The 26,922-nt window shown below is 40.4% G+C and overlaps 1 protein-coding gene across 1 annotated transcript in view; it reads left to right on the top strand.

Moving 5' to 3' along the window:
• The first annotated feature begins 25,910 nt into the window (after positions 1–25,910).
• opn5 (opsin 5) overlaps positions 25,911–26,922 on the top strand; it is a 216,365-nt gene continuing 215,353 nt past the window's right edge. Inside the window, exon 1 of the mRNA XM_049590710.1 lies at positions 25,911–25,946. The gene's annotated coding sequence lies outside the window, so the exon portion shown is untranslated. The remainder of the gene's footprint in view (positions 25,947–26,922) is intronic.

The raw sequence follows: 26,922 nt of genomic DNA, 5'->3' as shown, positions 1-26,922 counted from the left end.
CTCTGGGTGATGGTGTGTTCCGTCTGTTATAGTATCTATGGAGCTACATTTGTTTCTTTATTATTCAGCCAAACAGAGTAGGTTTTGCAATAAAAAAAAAAAAAAGATTTGAGAGCAAAAGTATCAATATTTCAATCAAAAAATATTTTATTGCAAGTTAAAAATGATTAATTAAAAAATGCAAATCCAAAAGTTTTGTTTGCAATTCCTAAAGTTTTGTTTGCAAATCCTAAAGTTTGTTGGCGAGTCTTTTTTTTTTTTTTTTCATTTGCAAGTCAAAAAGTTTTGCGAGTAAAAAGTTGAACCTGGTGGGCAGGGCCTAAACTGAAAGCGGTAAGACACATTTCTATCGGCCAGTCTCAATCGGAATGACAAGCTTGAAAAGCATTTTTTTCTTCTTCTTCTCTCGGTTGGCAGATTGCAAACAATTTAAAGGTGCATACCGCCTCCTACTGTACAAGAGTGTGCGACATCATTTCATTTAGCCTGTTTCTTAAATTCTACTCATCAGCCTAGTACGCTTGCAAAGCAACATGGGAGTTCTGTAGTTCACGGGGAATTCAGTGCAGGAGCTGTGGCGAAAATCAATTCTGAAACCAAAGTTTTTTGGGCTCCGGTTTCCAAAAAAATTTTCGTCCATGACTGGGCATACGCAGGGAGTAGTCAACTCCAAGAGAACTCCTGGTGGAAATATACATTTGTATTTAAATCCGACTGTCCAGGTTTAGATTTTAGTGAAGAAATTAGAGTGCAACTTGATTTTTTTATTTCAATCACTTTTTCTGCAACTGGCATCAGACTGTGCGCTTCAGAAACAGTAATACGCCAGACATGCGTGGCCAGGTGAAGAACGCAAAACCTGCCACAGCTGCTGCTCATCAGGAACCTGATGCCACAGGAGAATGGGAAAAGTTTTCTGAAAAGATTGTGGAGTCAATAAATAAGAGATTCGATCTCCTCAATGGTAAACTTGAAACCCTCATGAACAATCAACAAACCCTGATTGAAAGACTGGATGCTGCTGATGAACAATTCTCTGATCACGAGCGGCGTATTGACGCTCTGGAAACGCGCCTCGCAGACATGCAAAAGGCCAACGAAAAACTTCTAACCAAGATTGATTACTTGGAGGGACGCCCGAGGTGCAATAACATCAAAATAGTGGGCATCCCAGAAGGTACAGAGAGCAGCAGACCAACAGAATTCATCACAGGCTTGCTGCCAAAGCTACTTGGGATGAACAACTTTGGGAAACTGGATACCTGTGCCCAAACCAGAGGGTGGTAAGAGACCACGGAGCATCATCGCCAGGATCCATTTCTATCAAGAGAAAGAATTAATTTTACGACTGCGCTGACAACAAAAGATGATGGAGGCCTACAACGATCAGCTGATCTACATCTGTCCTGATTACACTGTGGAGGTGATAGCACAAAGACGGGATTTCCACAAGGTGACCAGCGCACTCAGAGCCAAAGAGATGAAATACAGCCTGCGGTTTCCAGCTAAGCTGCATGTTCACTACAAGGGTCAGGTAAAAGTCTTTACCTTCTCACAGGATGCCAAGTCCTTTATAGAACAAGAGCTCAAACCGTAGCACTGACTGGGATAAGGCCTTTTCATCCGGGGGTAAAAATGGAGACCCTTGACTGATTGTTTATGTAGGCTACTTCATTAAATCCCCGCTGAAGGACGGCGGGCATCATTTGTCAACATTTGTCATTTGTTAAGTTTAGTCTTTCCACCATGGAGTGTCTGAATGGTATTTCGAGAGAGACTCGGCTGCGGGCAATTCGCCTCGCTTTTCCCAGTGACTATGGGGTATTTTTTGTTTTTTCTATGGGGTGGGGTGGGTGGTCATGGTGTGTGTGTTAGAGTGTGAGGAGAGTCTCTTAGCTTGGTATCTCAGTCTTGTCTTGGTTCAAGATCATCTTTATATGAATTTACCTCATGTGTTTTTGAACATCAGACTTCTGATAAGATGATTACTCCAGAATATGTCTAAAGTCATAAAAGATAAAATTACAATAACTTCATGGAATGTGAGAGGCCTTGGAAATAATATGAAATGTAGAAAGGTGTTTTCTCACTTGAATTCACTGAAATCAGATATTTTATTTCTTCAAGAAACTCATACGATAAAAGATACTGAACATAAATTAAAGCCCAGATGGGAAGTATACCATGCACCTTTTACGTCTAGAGCAAGAGGAGTAGCTATTTTGTTTCGGGATTAACACTCCCATTTTAAAGTCCAAGGTTATAGATCCAATTTTCCTAATTTCTGGTCAGATTAGTACATTTCCGATTACTTTGCTGAATATATATGGTACTAATTCGGATGATCCCGCCTTTTTCCGGATGGTTTTTGAACTTCTCCCTGAAGATGGAATTTCTAATTTTTTTATTGGAGGAGACTTTAATTGCTATCTGGATGCCTCATTAGACAGATCATCTCCTACATCTCCACCAACAATTACTACAGTCCCACTATTAAATAATTTGATCAAATCCAGAAACATGGTGGATATTTGGAGAACACGAAATCCTGACAAAAAGGAGTACTCATTCTATTCACGTGTCCATCAGTCATTCACAAGAATTGACTACTTCATAGTGGAAGCTGGTTCAATATCCAATCTTAGTAATATACAGTACCATACTAGACTCATCTCCGACCATAGTCCCATTAAAATGCAGCTGCAGATACCTGCATCTAAACCTAAATTTAACTGGAGATTTAATCCTCTTCTCCTGTCAACACCGGGCTTTAAGGAATACATGACCAAAAAACTGAGTGACCTTTTAGAAATTAATGATAATGGAGAGGTCTCAGACTCTACTCTTTGGGAAGCACTTAAAGTTACAATGAAAGGATATTTTATTGCTTTTGAGTCATCCAAGAAAAAAGAAAAATTGAATAGAATACTAGAAATTGAACAGGAAATTACCCAATTAGAAGAAGCATATGAAACATCGCTAGGGAAAAAAAGGGAATACAATTCATTTCTGGAAAGTGAAATTGGGAGTATACTTTTAAAAACAAAACAAAAACATTTCGAATTAAGTGATAAACCTCAAAAGTTACTGTCTAGACAACTTAAAGTAGAGATGGCTAAAACTGCTATTCATAAAATACAGTTAAATACTGGTCAAATACTTACAGATCTACAAGAGATTAATAACCAGTTTAAAGAATTCTATCTAATCTTTATATGTCAACTTCCACTGTAACAGAGGAAGATTATTTGCAATTCTTTAACCCTTTAATTCAACCTCAGTTAAGCCTGACCAGCCAGCAGTCTTTAGAAAGAGAGACCATTCTCTGTGGCTGAGATAGTTGAAACAATCAAGTCATTTCCTGTAGGTAAATGCCCTGGACCAGATGGGTTTGGGGCTGAGTTTTATCAAGCATTCCATCATATTTTAGCACCTTTACTACTTAGGATGATCAATGATTCCATAACAAATAAAACATTTCCACCCTCTCTTTGTGAGGCAAATATTTGTGCCATATTGAAAGAGGGAAAGGATCCCACGACCTGGCTAACTACAGGCCCATCTCCCTGCTCAATCTTGACCATAAAATCTTTACAAAGGTATTAGCCACTAGACTTAATAAACACATAGAAACAATTATCCATTCAGACCAACTTGGTTTTATGCCTGGTAGGCATTCTTTTTTTAATGTGTGACATTTGTTGAATATTTTGTATTCTGATAAGAGTGATAATATTAAAGGAGCTGTCCTGACATTGGATACTCAGAAAGCTTTTGATTCCATTGAATGGCCATATTTATTTTAAACTGTGAGGAGGTTTGGTTTTGGGGAAACTTTCGTGGATTGGATTAAAATGGTTTATCACTTTCCTAAATCCTCTGTAATAACAAATATTATTTTTATTCGGTCTACATCGAGGAGTGAGACAAGGTGACTGCCTGCCTCCCTTGTTATTTAATATATCACTAGAACCTTTGGCAATTAGGATAAGAAGTCACCCCAAAGCTATCCCAGTTGGTACATCAGAATCTCTTGTTGGTTTATGCGGCGATGACTTACTTGTCACTTCATTGAATCCCAAAAAGGGTATCTCTCATCTTTTTCAATATATCAGTTCTTTCAGTAAAATTTCTGGTTATACAATAAATTGGGCCAAAAGTGAGCTTATGTTTATTGGTGAAAATATAGCCTTACCGAATTGCCCAATAAAAATTGTACAGGATCATATTGCATATCTTGGACTCAAAATATCAAAAAGCCCTAAATCATTGTTAGAATCATTGTTGACATGTTGCATGGTATTAGTTTGTGACATGAAAGTGAAAAGAACCAAACACCTAATCTTGGGTCCCTTGCTGTAACATTAGAGGGACATAGGTCAGGTAATGTTTGACATTGTCACAAACTAATACCATGCAACATGTCATCAGACAATTTTAGCATACAATAAGAAAACATAGTTGAACATGATTAAATTGAATGTTTCATCCCGAATATATATATGCAGTATACTTTCTCTGCAAGTAGAGTTTATTTCTTACAATATTCCCATATCATCCCTCAGTTGTCTTCAAGTTGCTTGAATGTTTGTTTGTTTGTTTGTTTTTACCTGTCAATCTAACTACATCGCTCTGGCATAGTCTTATTGATCAAACAAGGTGTCACTCTGCTTAGGCCAGCTGTCATTGGTCAAACAGGGAGGTGCACACTTTCCATTGGTTAAAGGTAGAAAGTCCCACCTCTCAGCGAGGAGCTTGTACTCATAGTCACAGGAATGACATGAGCAGATGACAAAGAGAAACAAGTGAAATTACACAATGTATATGGTGTGAAATGTTGATGTAAACACAAAGCTAACACTCAGAGATACTCACAGGAGACGTGAGGGAGGAACTGAGGACCTGTGCGATTGGAGTTTTACCGTGTTTATCAGTGTCTTGGTGAGTTAATGCTTACGCAGCTAGCAATGTTAGCTCGTGCTGCAGATGATATCGGTGCCCACCATGTAAAGTGTGTGCTTCCCTCTAACTGTTATACCACACTAACTTGCCGTTGCGACCTACTCGTAACTGTAAAGTGCTACAGTTGTTTTGCCTTGAGGCCGTTGTCGTTTGTATTTGTGTTAGTAGTGTACTGTATACATTTGCACCATTACAGTTGGTTATGGATGTCATTAACAATGAATAGTCAAGCGTAACACAGTGTGCGTACTGGTGTAGCCTACAGTTTCGAAATATGTGTGTTAATAGTATACATGATTTTGTTATTCATAGTTAAGTTGAAAAATGTTAAACAAATGGTCAAAAACATTAACTTTGTTGTTCAAAAGGAAATGCATATTATTTGTGATTGATTAATATGCTTAATAATCACAAGTTATAGATTAAAAGGCTAATAAGATCAAAAAATTAAACCAAAGGCACGCACATCTCACTGTGGGAGGGCAGGTGCTGAGTCAATAGTCATAGATGAAAGAAGGGTGAATGAATGACTCATCTGACGAAGAGACACACACAGCACACACAGCTCGAAACATACGTCACGGTGCAATGAATTATATATTTTTTTTCTGCAAAGAGTCCTGCAGTGTTGTGAGTCATTCACCCTTCTTTAAAAGGCTAATAATTCATGATGTGAAATGTAAAGACAGGATAAAGTATTCAATGCTGAGAAAAAATGTACAGTTAAAAGTTATTCATCTGCTCACTTTGTGTTACTGTGATGTATTTATGTGGTGTTGATTATGTCCATAAAACAATTGAAGTTGATGATGCAAAATAGTAATAGCTCTTGCACAAAACCAACCAAAATAAGGGATTAAGCCGATATACAGTGGTGGAAAAAAGTTTTTGGACACCCTTAAAATTTTACACAATCTCAAATATTATCATGAAATATTTGTGGAAAAATCTTTTTTGTGTTTCAAAAGTTGTGGCTGTATTAGACAGATACAAACAAATACAAATTATATTTTTTTGTTTATTGTTTACAAGAAAAACTAACAAAACTAAATTCTTGACAGTTTCAATATGTCAGTTCTCAACATTGTCGGTATCAAAGTCAACAAATAACAGAGAATGTGTTCAAAACTGAACAAAAAATAAACAAACCATCACATCATCAAATTAATATTTAGTAGTCCTGCCATTGGCACGTAGTAGAGCTCTAATCCTGGCTGGCATGTTCCCACGAGCCTTTCACACTGTTGAGGGGTAATCTTGTCCCATTCTTCTTGAATTACTGCTTTTAATTCTTCTAAATTCTTTGGTTTATGCTTTGAAACAGACCTTTTGATAATCCACCACAGATTTTCAATGGGGCTCATGTCCGGGGATTGAGCTGGCCACTCTAAGACCTGGATACTGGGCTCCTGCAGCCAAGTTCTACTGGACTTGGATGTGTGGCAAGGGGCATTATCTTGTTGAAACATCCAGTTTTTACCTCGACGGAACAGTGGGAGCATGTGGGTTTCGAGAATGGTACAATACTTGGTAGAGTTCAATGTGCCATCACAGACAGTGAGATGACCAACACCAGCAGCACTCATGCATCCCCAAACCATGATACTGCCTCCACCATGCTTGACAGTAGGTACTGTACATGCTGGAGATAATGCTTCACCTGGCCTTCTGCGTACCCTCACATTAGTAGGAGGAAGATAAAGCTGGAAACTGGACTCATCTGACCACAAAATCTTCTTCCAATTCCTGGCTGTCCAGTTCTTGTGTGCCTTGGGCCCAACGACGCCGGGCTAACCTCTGTCTCTCATTGATCAGGGGCTTCTTGATAGCCTTGTAGGACCTTAAGCCATGATCTAAAAGTCGCCACGACAGTGCAGGTGGAACACTGGACACCAGTTTGGTTTGACCACTGCTGCTGAAGCTCCTGTGATGTCATTCGGCGGTTTTGTCTGCACATGCGTATCAGGATGAGATCATTTCTTGCTTAAGAAAGCCTTTGAAGCCACTATCTTGGTTTGTCTTCCAAGCTGTTGGTTCGTCTGTATTTCTGCAGAGTGTATCCAACTGCTGAAGGATTGCATCTGCACTTCCTGGCTATCTGGCGGCAGCTGTACCCTTCCTGGCTGAGAATCTTTATCTTCAGGCGTGTTTCATGCGTTAGGTTCCTTGTTTTAGCCATTTTTGTGTCTGAAGAACTTTCAAATGTGCTGGCTTTATGTAGACACGAAGCTTGGCAACAAAAATTGTGTCTTTTAATAAAAAGAACGACCTTCATCACTGGTACCAAAATGACCCAATACTCACAATTTCTTATGTATTTTTATGGAACCAATCAATTTTAAGTTTTTAATGGCTTTTTTGGGATTTATTTAGTATTTTGGCTGTGACTGTACTAAAAGAAATTGCACTTGAAGACCTAAGAGTGATTCTTAGTGCAATATTTCACAAATGCATGAGGTGTCCGAAAACTTTTTTCCACCACTGTATGTTGGTTCACTCCGACTTCCTCCCACAGTCCAAAGACATGCAGATTGGGGACTAGGTTAACTGATAACTCTAAATTGTCCGTAGGTGTGAATGTGAGCGTGAATGGTTGTTTGTCTCTATGTGTCAGCCCTGCGATAGTCTGGCGACCTGTCCAGGGTGTACCCTGCCTCTCGCCCGATGTCAGCTGGGGTAGGCTCCAGCCCCCGCGACCCTCAAGAGGATGAAGTGGTCAGAAGATGAATGAAGATGAATGTATGTTGGTTATCCTGGCTGAACTTAGCCTCAAGTCAGTTGCATGAAAGCAGGTCAAATTTAACCCAGTCAAGCTACTATGGCGATTTATTCTCTGCAGCTAGCCTGCTCCAGACCAGGCTAACAACCAGGCTAATATTAATCCTAGTGATTCATCTGGTAGTTTTACTGTGAATCCTGTGAAAAATTCATGTGTTTTACAGCATTTCCATGTTTTTTCTACTTATGTTGCATCATTTTTCCACATAGGTTAAATCAACAAATTTAGCCTCTCTTCAATAAAGGATCTTGTATGTTACTTTTTGCTGTGTATGTGCATTTTATCTGGCATTGGTAGCACACAGTGTGTGGTTATCTTTTAAATTCCACTTCACCAAATCAATGGTATACCGCACATTCATGAAAAGGGAGGACACCACAATGTTATGTGTTCAGTTGTTTTATTTCCCAGTCCTCTTTTGTCTGCTTGGAACCTGAAATAGAAAGCAAAAGTAACAACTATTAATACACTGTATTACAGATATGGTTACAGTGTGCACTGAAATACTTCACTTTCTAATTTCTGGATTTCTAGGTCCAGTTTCACAAGGGTCCTTCTTTTAATTTCAAGATCAAGCTCCATTTCTTGCAGCTTTCTTTTCTCCACTTGAATTTTTACTTCTGCCAGCTCTATCTGTCTCTCAAGATGTTTTCCATATAGAGCTCTGACAAAATTCTGTAAAAGAAATGTCAATTAGCACAGCAGGATCTGTGCATAATGTAGATTTACTTTAGCCAATACTTACAATGTTACCAGGCTGCTTCTGAGGCTGTGCAGTGTCTGGGTCCTGTTACACACATAACATTTTCTATTAGCACATCACTGACTTCATATCCATTATGGACTAAATAAGCAGGATATTTCCACAAAATTGACATGATACCTCAAGCCTTCTGGAGTCCAGTGACACCGTCTCCGCAGATGTGCATTCTACAGCTGCAGATGTGCCTTCCCCCTGCCATATACATACATGTACCAAGAGAACATGTATTAAGAATTTTGACAAGATATGCCAAGCCTGTGATTTCAATAAAATGTACAGTACTAGCCAGATCATTTTCTAGTGGCTCCAAAAGTAGAAGTGAAATCCAAAGTCAGACAGTATAATATTTTTGATTGTGTTCCATGTGCAGTAGTACTGCAATATGTACCTTGTATGAAGCAGCCAGTTTCTGTTGCAGGGACTGAGTCTGTCACAGTCCCTCCCTGGATCACCTCCATTACTAGTCTCTCTTTATTCAAATCAAGTGCCAGCTCCTCTGCTGTGGTCAGGTCCTGGCTGGGTGGGCCACCCCCGTTCCAGTTTTATGGGCTTTTTTTTTTTTTTTTTTTTTTTGACTGCTGCAATCATACAGACATTCAATATGTCAGCAAACACCTAATCTCATCACCTCATTTGTCTACACTAAAGTCACTTACCAGCCTGCAAAATGTTCTTGTATTTTATTTTCACCTGCTGCCACGTCCTTTTTTGCCCAGACAAGTTTGTTCTTTATGAAGAGTAGATAGATAAAATGGACAAAGTGTACAACTGTTAATTAGTGGACTTAAAAAATAAGTAACTCCTTTAGTCCTTTAATTGTAATTAAGCTGGTCCACGATTGTTTACCAGGCTTTCTCCCTTCCCTTGAGTATAGTACAGGTGTACACATTTTTTTCTTATAATGTGTTTCACCTCCTCATATGACTCCATTAGGAGCTGCTGCTCAGCTGCTGTAAAATAGGAAGCGCAACTCTTATCCATTTTCCACTCGGTGATTCTGTGAACGATCCTGTAGTCTATTTAAGAATGCCGTGAACATACGCTTATCCTAGCTATCTACACCTGGCTTCACATGGCCGCACCTTTTCATCCTGGCTCAGCAATTGTGCAACCAATTAAGCCAAAATGCGCCGATCAGACTAGGACAAGCCGCACTTGCTCTGTTATCCTGGATTTCTTTATTCTGCTTTTGTGCAATACCCCTCTGATCTCTGCCTTGACTTCTGACTTTAAAAGTGCATTTGTCACAATAAGAGATTAAAACTAAACTGAACAATTTATAACAGAAGGAACAAAACTAAACTTGATCTTGAATAAGACAACCAGTGGAACTCTGTTATTTTTTGTCAGGGACACTTTGATTCGTCTTTGTATTATTTTCTGGTAATATTGTTACCTTGTGAAGCATTGAACTAACTGTGTTTAAAGGGTTAACATCTGAGTGCCAAGCTACAGACTAAGGAGGGGAGAACAGTGCAAACTTCATAATCCAGCCCGGTCTCCATTGTTAGTATATATTTAGGTGGAAAGTACTGCCTCGTTTCCCTGTAAGTTTTGGTGAAAGTATGCTGTAGATGTGAGAACAGAACCTACCATGTGGTTTCTGTGTAATTAAATAATAAAAACATTTTATAACTTTTAATGACTCATTATTGTGTATTTTAAGATATATGTAGGCTATATTATTACATTACTGTATTTTCTGTGTTTCGTCCTTGGATGGCACTACAAGACTTCCATAGATGTGCACTTGAGAGAGGTAAGTTTGCTTTGTACTCCAGCCTGCCCGTTAATTAGGCAATTCGCAGAATATAGACCCATTTCTTGACATTGTAGGGGAAATACCTCTTTTAGAATATTTGCACTCGTAATAATAAATTTTGGGGCACCACCCTCCTAACAAGGGAAGCGACTAATCAAATTAATAACTCCTTAAATTAGCCTACTTATTAATTCGTCAGCACGTTTATCAGTAATGAATCAATCTCAGTATCTGGGTTATGAATTCAATAGACAGTGATCTCAGTTCCTGTCCACAAGATATACGCAGACAATGACTTGGCAATAAATGAAGATTTATTTACTAAATAAGTAACAACTGAATAAATGATCAGCAAATGATGATTATATGACACAACACAAAATTAACAGTATATATATGGAATGACATGAGAAGTAACACTCGTGTGATTTACTTAGTTTGGCGATAGTGGGAGAGCATTAAGTCAGCCTATGATAAAAGAGGACCACAGTAATGCGCAAAACCATTCACTTAGACCTAATGAAACCTAAATTAAAATCGGGATAATTAACTAAGCCTCCTGTTTGACCTCCCTCTTCACCGCACAGTGGCTAACTCAAGTTATGGAAGTTTTGGCCTACTTTCAACAGCGGGGATCACAGGTGAAGCTCTTTCAAGGTCCCTGGACTGTTGCAGCAGCTTTCCAGCAGAATAGCACGGCTGTTTCACAGCCGGGAGAGCAGATGAGTTTGCGATGTCCTGTGGGTACCCAGTGGCTGGTTCACGCTGCGGAAGGCCTTTGGGCTGGATGGAGGACCACTGTGGCAGGTGGCGGGCAGCCGGTTCCGAGGAATCTGGAGCGAAGAGGTGAGTCGACAGGTGCTGATCTGCTTCGTTCTGGTTACTCACTTATAATAATGTGACAACAATATCGCTGGCCGTTTGACATTGCTGTCAAAGTTACTATTACGCATAAAAATGTTGAAAACACTGGCGATAAAGGAAAACTGGATCGATAAAATTTTAAATTTTAAAAAAAGTTCAAAATAACTTTGCTCGTGAGCACAAAAGCGTAAGAAAGGAAATTACGCACTACAAAAAGGTAAAATGCGAATAAATACGGCAGACTCACAGTACGAGTAATATGGAATAGCTAACGAAAGACAAAACGAGGGAAAAAAAAACAAGAGTGAAGCAAGAGTTAAGAGAGCGTAAAAACAAGACGAGAGACAAGAGCAAGACAAGAGAGTGAACTGCATTGGGCGCAGGGTATTTGACTGGATCAAAAAGTGGGCGGCAAGCCTGATCAGGTGGGTTTTGCCTCGTGATAAGGAATATATCCCTTTGAAATATAATCAGAGGGAACTTTAATTCTTTCCTGATACGAGGTCGTATACTTTAATATGTTACGCACGAGTGACACCTACTCTTCCCACTATGGTCCACATTGTTTCTTAGCATCCAATTAAACATACAGATAAACATTAAATCAAAATACACTTATTATGCCGTGATAACAGCTAGCCTACGTCAAATACACACACTCTGATTAATTCAGTGACATTGTATAATGAGAAGCAGGATGAAGGAACACGTAGTTATGCAACAAGTTGATTAATAATACCTAATTATATCTTCATTAAAAATATATATAAAGTGAACTTCCTTACGGTAACTCTTCTTAACTCCGCCACAAGATGGCAATATGGCTACATGTTAGAGAGTTGAAACTAATATTTAATTCTGCCACATATCAAAACTTTGTTCTTAACAGAGCCATTCATATGAAAACATGATCATGCGTATGTACAAGTCAAGACATGTTAAACGGTAATAAAGAGGGACAAGGATATGACACATACGTTTCAGTCCTGTTACAATAGAACATTTGTCTCTACATATATATATCTATATATATATATATATGTCTATACAGTGTATATCTCTGTGTGTGTGTGTGTGTGTGTGTGTGTGTGTATATATGTATATGTTTATATAGATAGATATAGATAGGGTTCTGAACAGTATCTTAGCTGTTCCTCGGACTGTGCTCTTCTGGACAGACCTCAAATGTTGTACCAGGAATCTGCTGAAGCCACTCTCCCAGTTTGGGGTTCACAGCCCAGAGTGCTCTGATTACCACTGGCTTTCAGCCCTTGGTATTTTTCAAGCTTCTCGTGTTCCTTCTTCCTGATGTTGCTTTCACTTGGAATTGCTACATCTATCACCACTGCCTCTTCTGTTGTTTGTCCATCAACATGATGTCCAGTTGGTTAGCCATCACTAGTTTGTCAGTCTGGATTAGAGCTTAGATTCTCTGCCCGAGCCTGAGCCCAGGTCCAGGCCAGGCCCGGTCAGATATGAGAGAGAAATGGCTACAGGTTGGGGGTTGCAATTCACACATACAGAAAGAGAGAGAGAGGGGATGGTAGAGATAAGTGGGAGGGACAGCGGCTTTCTGTGCCTCCAAAAAATATGCCCTATTCATTCAGTGTTTACCAAACACGCTCAATACATGGACATGCAATGACAAATTGTCATTAACTTATTATGTTATAAAAAACGATGAAAATATGGACTTACCCATGTTTAAAATTACCTGTTGAAGTGAAAAAAATTAGTGCTGACGGGAACAGACGAGTGGAGTCGATGTTTAACCGGCGCAGAGAGTGCTGGAGAAATGCGCTGCCTGTGTGGACAGTCAAGCGCCTGCGAGTACACTCGCAGGACTTCCGGCAGCACTAACGCGCTCGGTGTGTCCTTAGCGTTTATTATAACAGCCAACTTATTGAAAAATGTCGGGTTTAAATCGGGCTCGGGCCCATAATTACAGTTAATTGGACAGGCCGGCCGGTCTGGATCTAGAAGTCCTACAGGATCTTAGCTCGGTCATTCTCAAACACCATAGGAGGCGGCTTCTATTCTTACCTTGGGACTTCCAGCCCATACTCAGTGCAGATGTTCCTGTACACTTTGCCAGCCACTTGGTTATGGTGTTCCATGTACACTCTTCCTGCCTGCATCTTGCACCCTGCTATTATGTGATGAACTGTCTCAGGAGCATCTTTGCACAGCCTGCACCTGGGGTCCTGTCTGGTGTGGTAGACCACTGCTTCTATTGATCTTGTACTAAGTGCCTGTTCCTGTGCCGCCATGATTAGTGCTTCTGTGCTGTCTTTCAGTCCAGCCTTTTCCAGCCACTGGTAGGACTTCTTGATGTCAGCCACTTCTTCATTCTGTCGGTGGTACATGTCATGCAGGGGCTTGTCATTCCATGATGGTACATTCTCCTCTTCGGCATTTTAAGGTCTCTGCTGCCTGAGGTGTTCACTTAGCAGCTAATCTTTGGGGGCCATCTTCCTGATGTATTCCTGGTTCTTGCTTGCTTCATCCTGGTCAGTGGCTCTGATGCTCACGAGTCCTTGGCCTTGCTCTGCTTATTGTACAGTCTCGGAGTGGAGTGAAACCCTCCATGCATTTTGAGAAGCTTCCTTGTCTTGATATAAGTGACCTCTATCTCCTCCCTTGGCCAGCTTATTATACCAGCAGGGTATCTGGTGACTGGCAGAGGGTACGTGTTGATGGCTCGGACCTTGTTCTTTCCATTCAGCTGACTTTTCAGGACCTGCCTTAGTCTGTGTAGGTATTTGGCTGTGGCTGACTTCCTTGCGTCCTCCTTGTGGTTCCCATTTGCCTGCGGGACCCTAAGGTATTTGTAGGTGTCCTGAACATCTGCAGTGTTGCCCTGTGGTAGTTCATCCCCCTTGTTTCTGATTGTCTTCCTTCTCTTGGACACCATCCGACCACACTTATCTAGTCTGAATGACATTCCGATGTCATTGCTGTAGATCCTGGTGAGGTGGATCAGTGAGTCGATGTACGCTCACTCCTGGCATATAGCTTGATGTCATCCATGTAGAGGAGGTGACTGATGGTTGCTCCACTTCAGAACCGGTATCCATAGCCACTCTTTGTGATGAGTTGGCTGAGGGGGTTATGGTCTATGCAGAACAGTTGTGGAGACAGTGCATCACCTTGGTATATGCTGTACTCAAAGGTAACTTGTGCAATTGGCTATGAGTTGGCTTCCAGGGTCATTTTCCACAGCCCCATTGAGTTCTTGATAAAGGCTCTTAGTGTCCTGTTGATGTTGTAAATTTCCAAGCACTCCAGTTGCCATGTGTGTGGCATTGAGTGGTAGGCTTTCTCGTTGTCAGTCTAGACGGTACACAGGCTGGTCTAGTCTAGTTTTGTCTTGGGTGACTGCTCTATCAACCAGTAGCTGGTGCTTTGCTCCCCTGGTATTACTATGAATTCCTTTCTGGGCCTTGCTCATGTATTGGGTCATGTGCCTATTCATCTTAGCCACTTTGGTGCCTAACAGGAGCTTCCATGTTGTACAGAGGCAGGTTATTGGCCGGTAGTTGGATGGGATCATGTCATTCTGGGGATCCTTCATGTACAGGACTGTCCGTCCCTGGGTCATCCACTCTGGATAGGTCCCATCCATCAGCTGGTTCATTAGCCAGTAGGTGTGGATCATGTCAGGGTCTGGTGCTGTCCAGCTATTTATACCTGATACTCTTTCTTGAATGTCCGCCTTTGTCATGGTAACTGGCTCTTGCAGTATTGTTCCTTTTCAGCCCTGCGTGGATCTATTTTTGTGTTATTACCTTGCTACTGCGAGTACCCACTGGATGGTCGGGGTGAGAAAATCATCATCATCATCATCATCATCATCATCATCACCATCATCATCAACATTTATTCTTCTGGCTTCTACTTCTCTTGTGTATCTCTTTAGGCATGTAGCCAGAGATGTGAGCCTTTGCTTGGCAGGCTGCAGTGCCTCAGGTAAAGTGTTGTACTTCCTAGGGATCCTTTCTTCCCCACACCTTTCTGTAGCTCTGAGAGTTGACTAACCTCTTTCCATGTTGCCTTGATCTTGGCCCCCATCCTTCTTCTCCATGGAGTGTAGCTCATGGTGTTCATCTTGTAGCCAAGCATCTCTGGGATCACCCTTGTGCTGTGGTGTACATCAGCTGATTTGTCTCAGAAATGGTCCTAGTGGGGATCATTTGTAGTAGATTGCATTCACATCATCTAGCAGACTTTCAGAAGGTACTTTGTCCCTTTGCCTTGGTAATCAGCTTCTGGGGTGCCAGAATTCCAGTTTATTCATTATTCTCAATCTCAGGTCATTCGCCTTTGCTGTAATCTGTGTTGTAAGGGCTTGGGGCTTGGGGCTTGGTACCCAATCTCAGAGTGTAGCGTCTCGTGTCGTGAGATACTTAATATATAGTTAACAACAAAAAACTAAAGTAAATATAGCAGTGTGAGCATAGAGTGTGAGCCTGTCAGTGCAAACGTTTCTTCAATCACACAAGCACAGCGAGAGATGAGTCCCTGCAGCATGTCACATACTGAGGACAAATGCCCTGTGTGTGCCAGACCCCTACATAAAGCCCCGCCCAGCCTCTAGTTCTGCACGCTGTTTTTTGATAATCACAGCGATTTTTACAAAGCTTTTATTAACTTTTCACCCCTGCAGCTTTCAGCAGCTCAAAGGAGAGTAGAGTGAAGAGAAATCTGTTAAATTGCTAACAAAAAAAACAAAAAAACAACAAAAAAATGACAACAAAACAAAACAAAAATATACAAAATGTTCTGCTCTAGGTTATTGTAATTATTAGGTTCAAATTTATTTCATATGTCTAGATCCAATAAGATAAATGTTAAGATGTTGGTTGTGCCTGGATACATATATATATATATATATATATATATATATATATATATATATATATTTCTGAATTTTTATTTAATTTTTTTTTTTTTTTTTTTTTTTTTTTTTCAGTTTTCCTCCCTGAGGGATTGCCACCTTATTGTGGTCAGGGTGTTTGCGTACCTCAGTGACCCTAAGAGCTATACCAGCAGGAGCTTAGTCTTCAGGTGAGACACCCAAGTTGGACAGGTCTTAGCGTAGAGGCCTGACAAAGTGCAATCCATTTCTTTAGGTTAGGGGTTGGACACACAGCTAACAACAACCCAGTTCAATGTAGAAAACACTGTTATCAACAACAAAACAAGAGGCAAGTATATCTGAGACCACGGTGCTTTGACACCCTCTATAGGGCACTCACACAGCGTCCCCACATCCTGCGAGTGAGTGAGTGAGTGAGTGAGTGAGTGACCTTTACTTGTCAGCTCTACCTATGGCAAAAATGTGCTGGAGCATGATGCCCCCTTCACATTTATGACTGCCCCCTCATATATGCCTGCCTAGAACTGGGCTTGGTGCCAGCACTATTCACTTCGCTACCGACGCCCCGAATTTATATTTTCTTAATTCTGACTGGGGTTTCCTCTGTTGGGCTACTTACATTGATTTTTTTCAAGTCTTTTGATTCTTTGTTCCAGTTTGACTCCTTGCTCTTATGAATGAAGAATGAGATTATGTTTCCTCTTAATACTGTCTTTGCTGTTTCCCACAGAGGGGTTGGAGATGACTTTGGGGAATCATTCATTTCTAGGAAGGATGCCCACTCCCTTTTAATATAACTGTCGAATTCGGGTCCACCATCTGGTGATCAGTATATATGGACTGATTCTATTCAAAGTAAATGTAACAGGGGCATGATCGCTTATAATGATGGGGTGAATCTTTGACTCTGAGATATTAGATATGATTGAGTTGCTGGTGGGGACAAAATCAATGTGAGAATATGAATGTAAACTGGTGAGTAGAATGAGTATTCTTTAGCAGCTGGGTGATGCAGTCTCCAGTTATCGCCAAGACCAAAATGTTAGATCTGTCTACTGATGGGTCAATAACTGTGTTAAAGTCGCCTCCTATTAAGATTGGCTAATTGGAGATTTTGGAAATGGAGGGAAAAAAATACAGAAGTAGGATGGCTCATCTGTGGACTGTACACAGTGCTGATAATTTGTAGTTTATCATTGATTGATATGTTGCTACAGGGCTCCAATTATGTAGGGAACATAAATTAGGGCGTCACATGGAGTCACCAGTTATGTAGGGATCAACATTTGTAGGCGTCACACGGAGCCACTAATTATGTTGGGAACAACAATATTAGGCCTCACCAAGGGGACACCATTAATGTTGTAATTGGCTATCAGAAATAATAAATAACTATTAATAATAACTAATAATTATGTTGAATAATGTGACTTAATTAACATTAAATCACTTCGTGGGGCACCATTCCTGGAAAGGGAAAATGATAGCCAGTTAAAGATATTGGTCTCATAAAATACGCTAAACTATTAATTTGGAATTTATAATTATTAATTAATTAATTAATAACCAAAAATAACAGTTAAGCCTGAAGGATTTTGGAGTTCTTGATGCAGCATAGGTTGACTATTCATTCACCCTTGTGCAACATTAAACAGACAGCAAGTATGATTCCAAAGAATTATATTTATTTATAAAGTAGCAAAGCAAAACCAAACACACAAATTCTAACTAACAAACTATATACAACCTTGGTGTGTACATGTGTGTGTGTGTGTGTGTGTGTGTGTGTGTGTTTGTGTGTGTGTGTGTGAGAAAGAGTGAGAGTGAGAGTGAGAGTGAGAGAGACAGAGAGAGAGAGAAAGATAAAGGCGGGTGTGGTGATCAAAGGGCTGTTTGGCCTAAAAACAAAATGGCTGATAACAAAGAACTACAAGATGACTGAATCAAAGCTGGCCCAAGATCGGGGGAGGTCTTGTCTGACCGTGTGGTGAGGACAAAGACAAAGGAAAAGAAACAGGAACTTTGAGTTGCCTCTTTGGGTGTAGCTCTGTTGAAAGCCTATTTGTTAATGAGTCTATGTGAATGTAATTTGGTTGCAAATGGTCTGGATTAGTACAGAGATTGTTTAGTTCTGTGCAGGAATCTGTCCATAAGCAGCATTAGCAAACTAAACACTTAGCTTTGGCAAAGCCAACTAACCAATGACCTAACTGCAAACAATCACAACAATTACTCAATGACAGCATTAAATCACATGCAACAAGTTAAACAGTCTTGCTTAGCCTGTATAGCTGTGATAAAGCTATCCCTTACCAAAAAGTAGTTTACTTAAAGAGGCAACAGACAGCATTTTTTCCTAAATATATCATTATGAAAATAATGTGGGTTGCACTGTTAAGGTACAGACTTGTTTGTGTACATTTTATTATTATTTCAGTTCGCTAAGTAAGCACAAACTGTTACTGTGAAGGAACATTATTGTGAAGGGAGGAACAAGAAGTGTCATTGTTGTTGTGGTGCTGTGAGCAGGGTGGAAGATGGCGGTTGCTGATAAAGCCTCGGGCTAAACATAAAGTTTGTCTCTTTATTGAAATAAAAAACGGGGACAAGTACTTTTTCATGTATTTTGACCAGCTTTTATTACAAAAAAGGTTGCAATCAAACAAATGAGTGACATCACCAACCATCCATCCACTGAGGAAGACAAAAATATCTTAATCTTATTAGCTTGAGTTAGGATGGATTTTTTTGGTCAAAGGTTTCAACTCATAACTGAGTACTGAACTGATATTTATGACACAAAAGGTGGCAATCAAAAAAAGGGATGACATCACCATGATCCCCTCATTCATCCACCTCCATAGCCTCTGCCTCAGGAGCTTGGGTAGAATAAGAGCAGAGGAGAACATGAGAAAAACTGCAAGAACAGAGTCAATAGTAAGTGAATAGTTTCTTAAAGAAATAACATCAGTTTTGGTAATATACTTATATAATTTAGTCATTGTGCTCTTTATTATATGCTCTATGTAATTGCCTCTGTTTGAAATGTGCTACATCAGAGGTTCCTAAACCTTTCAGACCATGTATCACTATGTACCAAACCAAATTTCCAAAGTGCAACTTCTTACTGCAGATATGATTTTTTTCATCCAATAAAAATAACTATCCCCCATGCAACAGCATCAGCAAGGCTAAACAACATCAACAAAATGCTACTTTATTAAAATCAAAGAATAGCCTACATTTATAAAGTGCACTCACAAAAGATAGAGATAATATTGTCATCTCATGGTAATCTAATATAACAAGTTACACCTTCACTAACAACAGTGACATACAAAACAGTGACATAGGGCATCATCTAATCAGATGGTCTGCATTTATAACTCCTAAATTCATTGGTTACCCACACGGCAATGACTGGTGCCAGCCCGACACAAAATACAGCAGTTAACACACACAACTATTAACCATTTACTTATTATTTATTTATTGTTTTAACACAGTCTCAGGTCCCTATGCCTCCAGGAAAATCCTATGCTACCAAAGCAGTCTTCCACCTCCTCCTTTTCTAAAACAGAGCCACATACAATGTCATCACCTGGTAATCTCACGCTAACGTTACAGCTTCACCAATGACAGATATATAATGACAGACATATATAAACAGTGACATAATGTTAACGTTTACTGACTTTTATAACCTTACGTTAGGTCTTTGGTTCACATTAAACAGACGCACTGCATGTTACAATCATACTTAGCCTACTTTACCTCACTTCACACACACACACACACACACACACACACACACACACACACACACACACACACACAGTCAAGTCTACTGCCAGCTCACACAAAATAAATAAGTTCATACACAACATACCATTTAACACGGCCGCTGGTCTCATCTTCTGTCCTTTTTGCTGCCTCTAGATTGTTGTTGTTGTTGATGCTGCTGCGTCTGGTCGTGCTTCCTGATAACGTCTGTACATCATACGACGTTTACTGACTACCATAATAACTCGTGTTTGAGTCTGCATGCATTTTTCCCCCATTCAATGTCAAAATCGGGGACATTTTCGGGGGCAGCTCAGGGACAGGTCACCCAAATTGGGGGCTGTCCGCGGAAATCGAGGATGTCTGGTCACGGTATGGAAGAATGAAGTTGCTATTTGGGCGAGAGTTATGGAGCTTGAAAAGAAAAAGCAAGCGCTTGCCGTGGTTTTGGCGCTGTCCGGAAGAGCGAGAGACACGACGATGGAAATACCGGTAGATGACTTGAATAAAGACACTGGTATGACAACTTCACTTGAGAAACAAGACACTTTGTTTCTCAAAGAAGAAAAGGACCAAGCCTATGAAGCTTACACAAACTTTGACCGGATTATGAGAGACTGCAGTGTATCCATGGCGGACTACATCACTGATTTTGAACAGCGTTATTCTCGCGTACATAAGTACAACATGGAACTTCCCGATACAGTTTTGGCTTTCAAACTGCTGGATACTGCATGCTTGGACACAAAGGATCGTCAGTTAGCTTTTACAGCATGGGTTGATCTGAAGTTTACGTCAATGAAGTCGGCATTGAACCGGATATTTGGAGGGAAACCACAGACTGCTTCCAGTGTGGGAATTAAACACGAAAGTGCATATGTCACAGAGCAGACTTGACTGAGGGGCAAGTCATGGCCTCAAAAGTCTGGTCTGTCTGGTCCCTTTCAGGAAAAGTGTTTTTGGGCAGTCATGGAACACGATACCAAGTGACATATGTGACTTTTCAAACCTTACATCTTTCACTAAGCATCTAAAAATGTGGTTATTGGAGAATCAAAGCTGCAATCACAATGAATCCTAAAAGCCATTGGATATGCTATACTCATGTGTACTGGATGTAAATGATATTTGTATTGTTCTTTGTGTATCTGTCTGGTTGTCGGGGATGTTGCTAGTGACAAGGCAGTCTAGTGACCTTGTATGCTTACATACATTTGTTATGTATGCAAATTCTGTGAAATAATGCATACATAATTTTACCTATGTATGCTAACCTGTGCAATAACACCTGCACACACACGTCTGTGTGTGCAAAATATGTGCAATAGGGCAACGTGCAATATACGACAGCACTTCAAAACTTAAGCACTATAGCACTTAAAGCACTTTAGCAATCTAGCACTTTAACACTTGATATTCCAAATTCCTATGGTCACTTTATTCTGGTCTGTTATGAGTGACATGGTTTATTGTCTATCTAGACTGTTCATTGTACCTTTCATTCTTAATGTCATTGTATTTTTCACCTTTTATTGCTACTGTATCTGTTTTATTGACTGTACATTAACATCAACCTGCCCAGGGACAAAGGATGGAAATTAGCCAAGGGCTACAATCCTACATATTTACATGCAATTGTCTATTAATATGTACTGTCCCTGTTATTCTAAAAAATAAATAAATAAAAAATAAATAAAAAAGGATCAACAGAAGACACCTGTGCCCGGCACAAATCCCCTGGACAGGTATGGTCGCAGATCAAAGTGTGCCATTTGTCAGTCTACATTTCACTGGGTCAAAAACTGTCCACATAAAGGTGAGCAAGTCAAGATAACTGAAGATTGTAAAACAGATAAGGTAGAAGAGTGCAACATCACTTTGTACATAAAAGAGTCACCCACTGAAACTGAAATCTTTATGACAGAGTGTTTTGGCTCAGCAATCATTGACACCGCATGCACACGGATGGTGTGTGGACAAGAGTGGCTGGATAGCTACATCACTTGACTAAGCCAGAATGAGTTAAAAAAAAAAAAAAAAGCTGAAAATTCCTGCACTTATTGGACAGACAAAGTGCCATATTGAAACTGATGTAGTCCCAGCTAGCATCCCACTGCTTTTGAGTAAAGCTTCCATGAAACGAGCAGGCACAATACTGGATATGGAGAATGACAGGGCAGTCATGTTCAGCAAACCTGTAAAACTTGACTTCACAAGCTCTGGCCATTACTGTGTTACCATCATGGACAGAAGGAACAAGAACAATCTATGGGATAGCCAGGTCTTGACAACTACAGGAGACAACACTCAAGGAAATGACAGAAATTATTACAAACATGAGTATGAAGAAGTGAGCTGTGAAGATGAAATACTAATCAACAATCACGGAAGAAATGAGCTTAGCAGCTAAAAAAAAAAAAAAAAAAATATTGTTGAAGCTTCACAAACAATTTGGGCATGCTTCTGCTGACAAGCTACAGAGGCTTCTGAAGAGTTCAGGCAGTAATGGCACAGAATGTGACACCATCCTACAGAAAATTGTGAGTGAATGTGAAATATATCAAAGATACAGCAAAACTACGCCAAAGCCAGCTGTTGGTCTACCACTAGCATCACATTACAACGAGACGGTAGCTGTAGATCTACATGAGCTTGAACCAGGTGTGTGGTATCTACACATTATTGATCAGTTCACAAGGTTTAGTGCTAGCAGCATTCTGACCACAAAGGAATCCTCTGAGATAGTGAAACACTTTGTCCACGACTGGATTAGTGTGCATAGCCCACCACAGAAACTGTTCAGTGACAATGGGGGAGAGTTTAACAATGATGAGGTGAGCGATATGGCAGAAAATTTCAACATAGAAATAAAAACAACAGCTGCCTACAACCCGTGGAGCAATGGACTTCTGGAGCGTCACAACCAAACACTTACTGAGATCATATTAAAAGTGAAAATGAGTTACTGTTGTGACTGGAACACTGCAATGGACTGGGCACTTATGGCAAAGAACACCATGCAAAGTGTCCATGGCTACAGTCCTCATCAGTTGGTTTTTGGACAGAATCCCAATCTGCCCTCTTTGCTAACTGACAAACCCCCAGCACTAGAGGGCACAACAAAAAGTGAGTGGGTAGCAAAGCACATCTCTGCTTTACATGCATCGAGAAAGGCTTTTACAGAAGCAGAGTGTTCAGAAAGAATACAGAGAGCCCTGCGGAAACAAACACGTCATACAGATGAGAAATACAACACTGGCGACAAAGTGTATTACAAGAGAGTGGACTGCCAAGAGTGGAAAGGACCAGGAGTTGTCATCGGTCAGGATGGTGCTGTGGTGTTTGTCAGACATGGAGGAACCTGCATTAGAGTGCATTATCCCAGATTAAGAAAAGTGAATACAGACAATGTTGATCAACATGTCACAAAGGATGATATCGAAAATGACACAGACTTTGATTATGGACAAGCGACTGCTGACAATAACATAGAGGACACAGAGCACGCTGTCACTGAGGTGCAAGGAGGGAGACAGATTGAAGCAGAACATCATACGAATGACTGTGCAGAACCAGACAGTGGTACGGAGCAAAGAACAGATGTCAGTTTAAAAACAAGACAAATTGTGAAATACAGAGATAAAGACAGTGGTATTTTTCACACAACTAAAGTCTTGGGACGTGCAGGCAAAGCTACGGGTAAAAATAAACACTGGTAAAACTTGCAATATATTGAGCCCTCTAATGTTCCAGGCACTACTGAGTCAGCTGACATGTCAGACGTAGAGAACCTCCAGTTGGAAACAAATGTTAGTGACACTAGTACCACACATGTAAGTGAGGATGCATTTCTAACTAAACCTATAAGTGAGGATGCATTTGTAGCTGTAGATGTATGTGATGATGTATTTGTAACCACTGATGTATCTTTTGACAAAGCAAAACATGAGGAGATAAAGAGCTGGAGAGATAATAATGTGTTTGAGGAAGTAAGGGGTGAGGGATAGAAGTGCATTTCCACCAGATGGGTGTGCACCCTCAAAGAGACACTCACTGGGCCAATACCAAAAGCACGGCTTGTGGCCAGAGGGTTTGAGGAGTTTGAAGTGTCAGAGCTGCAAAAGGACTCACCCACATGTGCTACGGAGTCCCTTTGGCTACTTGTGGCACTAATTTGTCAAAGACAGGATATAAAGTCTGCATTTCTACAGGGAATGAAACTACCACGTAACATTTACATCAGCCCCTCTCCTGAGGCAGAGAGTAAAGGAACATTGTGGAAGTGGTCTGGCTGATGCTGGCTGATGCCTCCCTCTACTGGTACAACCGAGTAAAGGAAATAATGCTGACAGCAGGAGGAAAACTGTCTCAAGTTGATCCAGCTGTTTTCTATTGGCTAAATCAGGACTGTGCTGGAACTGGAGTTCTCGCCTGCCATGTGGACGACTTCATATGGGGGGCACACAAGATTTCTCCACCACAGTAATACCTAAGCTGAGATCTGCATTCCAAGTTGGGCGTGAGGAACATAACAACTTCAGTTATGTGGGAATAGACTTTGTGACTGTGTACAGAAAAGTGAAAATACACCAGGAAAGCTACAGTCAGCACATGCAGCCAATACCCATGGATCCCTCACGAGCTGTGGAGCAAGATTCACCTCTCTGTGAGAAGGAAAAGGATCAACTCAGGTCAAAAATTGGCCAAATTCTCTGGGTTGCAAGACAGAGCAGGCCAGATGTAATGTTTGATGCCAGCAACTTAGCGTCAGGTATGAAAAATGCAACTGTGCAGACTATTCATGAAGCAAACAGAATAGTGTGTAAAATTAAGTCCAAGAAAGTATCTTTGAACTTCCACTACTTGGGCAGAGACAGTGCCTTGAAGATGATTGTGGTCAGTGATGCCTCATTTGGAAAGACACTTCATTACTCTGATGGGAGAAAATGGAAAATTCTCACCCCTTTCTTGGCAATCAGAAAGAGTCAAGAGGATTGTGCTGCGTGCTTGCAGGTGAAACATTGGCAATGTCTGACGGCATTGATAATGCAATCTTTCTCGCCACACTCTTTTCTGAACTGACTTCTGGTGATGGTAAACATGCCATGCCTATAACCTGTGTCACAGACAATCATTCACTTGCTAATGCACTGAAGTCCACAAAGTCGGTCTCCAAGAAGAGACTTTGTCTGGAGATAAGCAGAATCAAAGAACTCAAACACAAAAGGTTGAGCGCATTCTTTGGTACAACACAAAAGAGCAACTTGCGGACTGTCTTACAAAAAAGGGTGCTTCAGCTCTCCAGTTACTCAAGGCACTTGATGAAGGACAATGGAAACTTGGTTAAGCACAGAGTCTCTTTAAGTTACATAATATGGCTTATGCTGTAATGTTATGTTGTATTTTGTTCTAAGGTAATAATGCTTTAAGCGACTTGTATTGTTGTTATTGATGTTACTAAGTCACAAGGCTATAGTATTATTCTGGCATTTTTTTTTAAGAGAGGGAGATTGTTAAAATACAGACTTGTTTGTGTACATTTTATTATTATTTCAGTTCGCTAAGTAAGCACAAACTCTTACTGTGAAGGAACATTATTGTGAAGGGATGAACAGGAAGCGTTGTTGTTGTTGTGGTGCTGTGAGCGGGATGGAAGATGGCGGTTGCCAATAAAGCCGTGGGCTAAACATAAAGTTTGTCTCTTTATTGAGTAACCTGCACTGGGTAGTGGCCACAGTAAAATCAGACAATCAGCATTTACATAGGTTACTTAGTGTTTTTGCAATCTTTGTAATAAGCTTCTGCCACTGGGGGCAAAATTTTGCGGAAAAAATCTGCTTTACGGCAGGAAACACATCATGTATTGTGAAACTGGTCGGTCAGCCAATCAGGGACTGGAGCTGGTCCTTATGAGGAGCTTGGCATGAGATAGTTGAGTCACGAGCACAATGGCAGACAGACAAAGTTTGGAGACAAGTGAAAAATGGCCTAGCGAAAGAAAACAAGCTCCTCTGTCTGAGGAGGCAAAGGAGAGTGATAAAAGAAGAGGAAAATCAAGAGTAAACCTCAGTCAGGCGTTCAAGAGATGGAGGGAGCTCCGTGACCAAAGAGGCTTCAAAACCAATATCCAGCTAGCTTTCTTTCTAATGGATCAGTAAGTAACACAGCTAAATGTTAGCTAGACAAGAGAGGACTGTACTGTACTGGCTGCTAGTTAACTCCTAGCTGGCCAGCATCGCAAATTGCCGTAACCAGTAACCGTGTAGCTAGTGTTGGTCAGCTGATATCCTCGTTGCCATTTTACTGCAGCCTTCGGACAGTGATACCCCCTCCCTTCTTTCTGTTCTCTTCTCACGGAGGCAGCTACTGACGGACATTGCCCAGCTAAGTTACGCCCAGCTAAGTGAACTCAGGGTTCCATTCCCCTGTCGGGAGTTATTTTTCAACAGTCACCGGCTCACTATACATTATCCCTTACGTGTCTACTGTTGTTTGTACTGATACTGTTAATATTGGTATAATTTACTGTGAGTTGGTTGTACTGGTACTGTGCATTCTGGTATAATTATTTGCATTACTATTTGTTTTTTCTTCAGATAAATCTGATAATTGTTGCTCGGTCTCTTTACTCATTTATTTAGCAGAGTGTCCACACACCTTCTCATTCTACATATACACAGAGGTATACTGGTGGCTTTACAGCCTACATTTTATTGATTATCTCTGATCCCCACAATCAATATGGTCGTTGCGACAGCACTGACGCTAGGTGGCACCAAGCTAAAAAAAACCCTGAATCCTATCCGTTGCCTCTTTAAGTATACTATAAGTATACCTTTTTTAAACTAAAACTTAAGTTAGTATACTTTCAGTTTACTTTGAATGTACTATCAGGGATATACTAAACAAAAGTATACTTAGTTTATACTGACAAGTACACAGAAAAAGTTTAAGCATACTTTGCCTATACTTTTACTTACATGCAAGTATATTTAGCCTATATTTGTATAGAAAGTATATAGCCCTGCCTGCACTTAAAATGAAGTATTCTTGTACTGTACTACAGCTGGCGTGTGGGTGTATACTTCTATAGCTATATAACATTAACTATTCCTCAAAAAAGAATTAGA

This window comes from Epinephelus fuscoguttatus, linkage group LG11 (genome assembly GCF_011397635.1).
Source record: "Epinephelus fuscoguttatus linkage group LG11, E.fuscoguttatus.final_Chr_v1".
Taxonomy (NCBI): domain Eukaryota; kingdom Metazoa; phylum Chordata; class Actinopteri; order Perciformes; family Serranidae; genus Epinephelus; species Epinephelus fuscoguttatus.
This window is presented reverse-complemented; position numbering and strand designations above follow the sequence as displayed.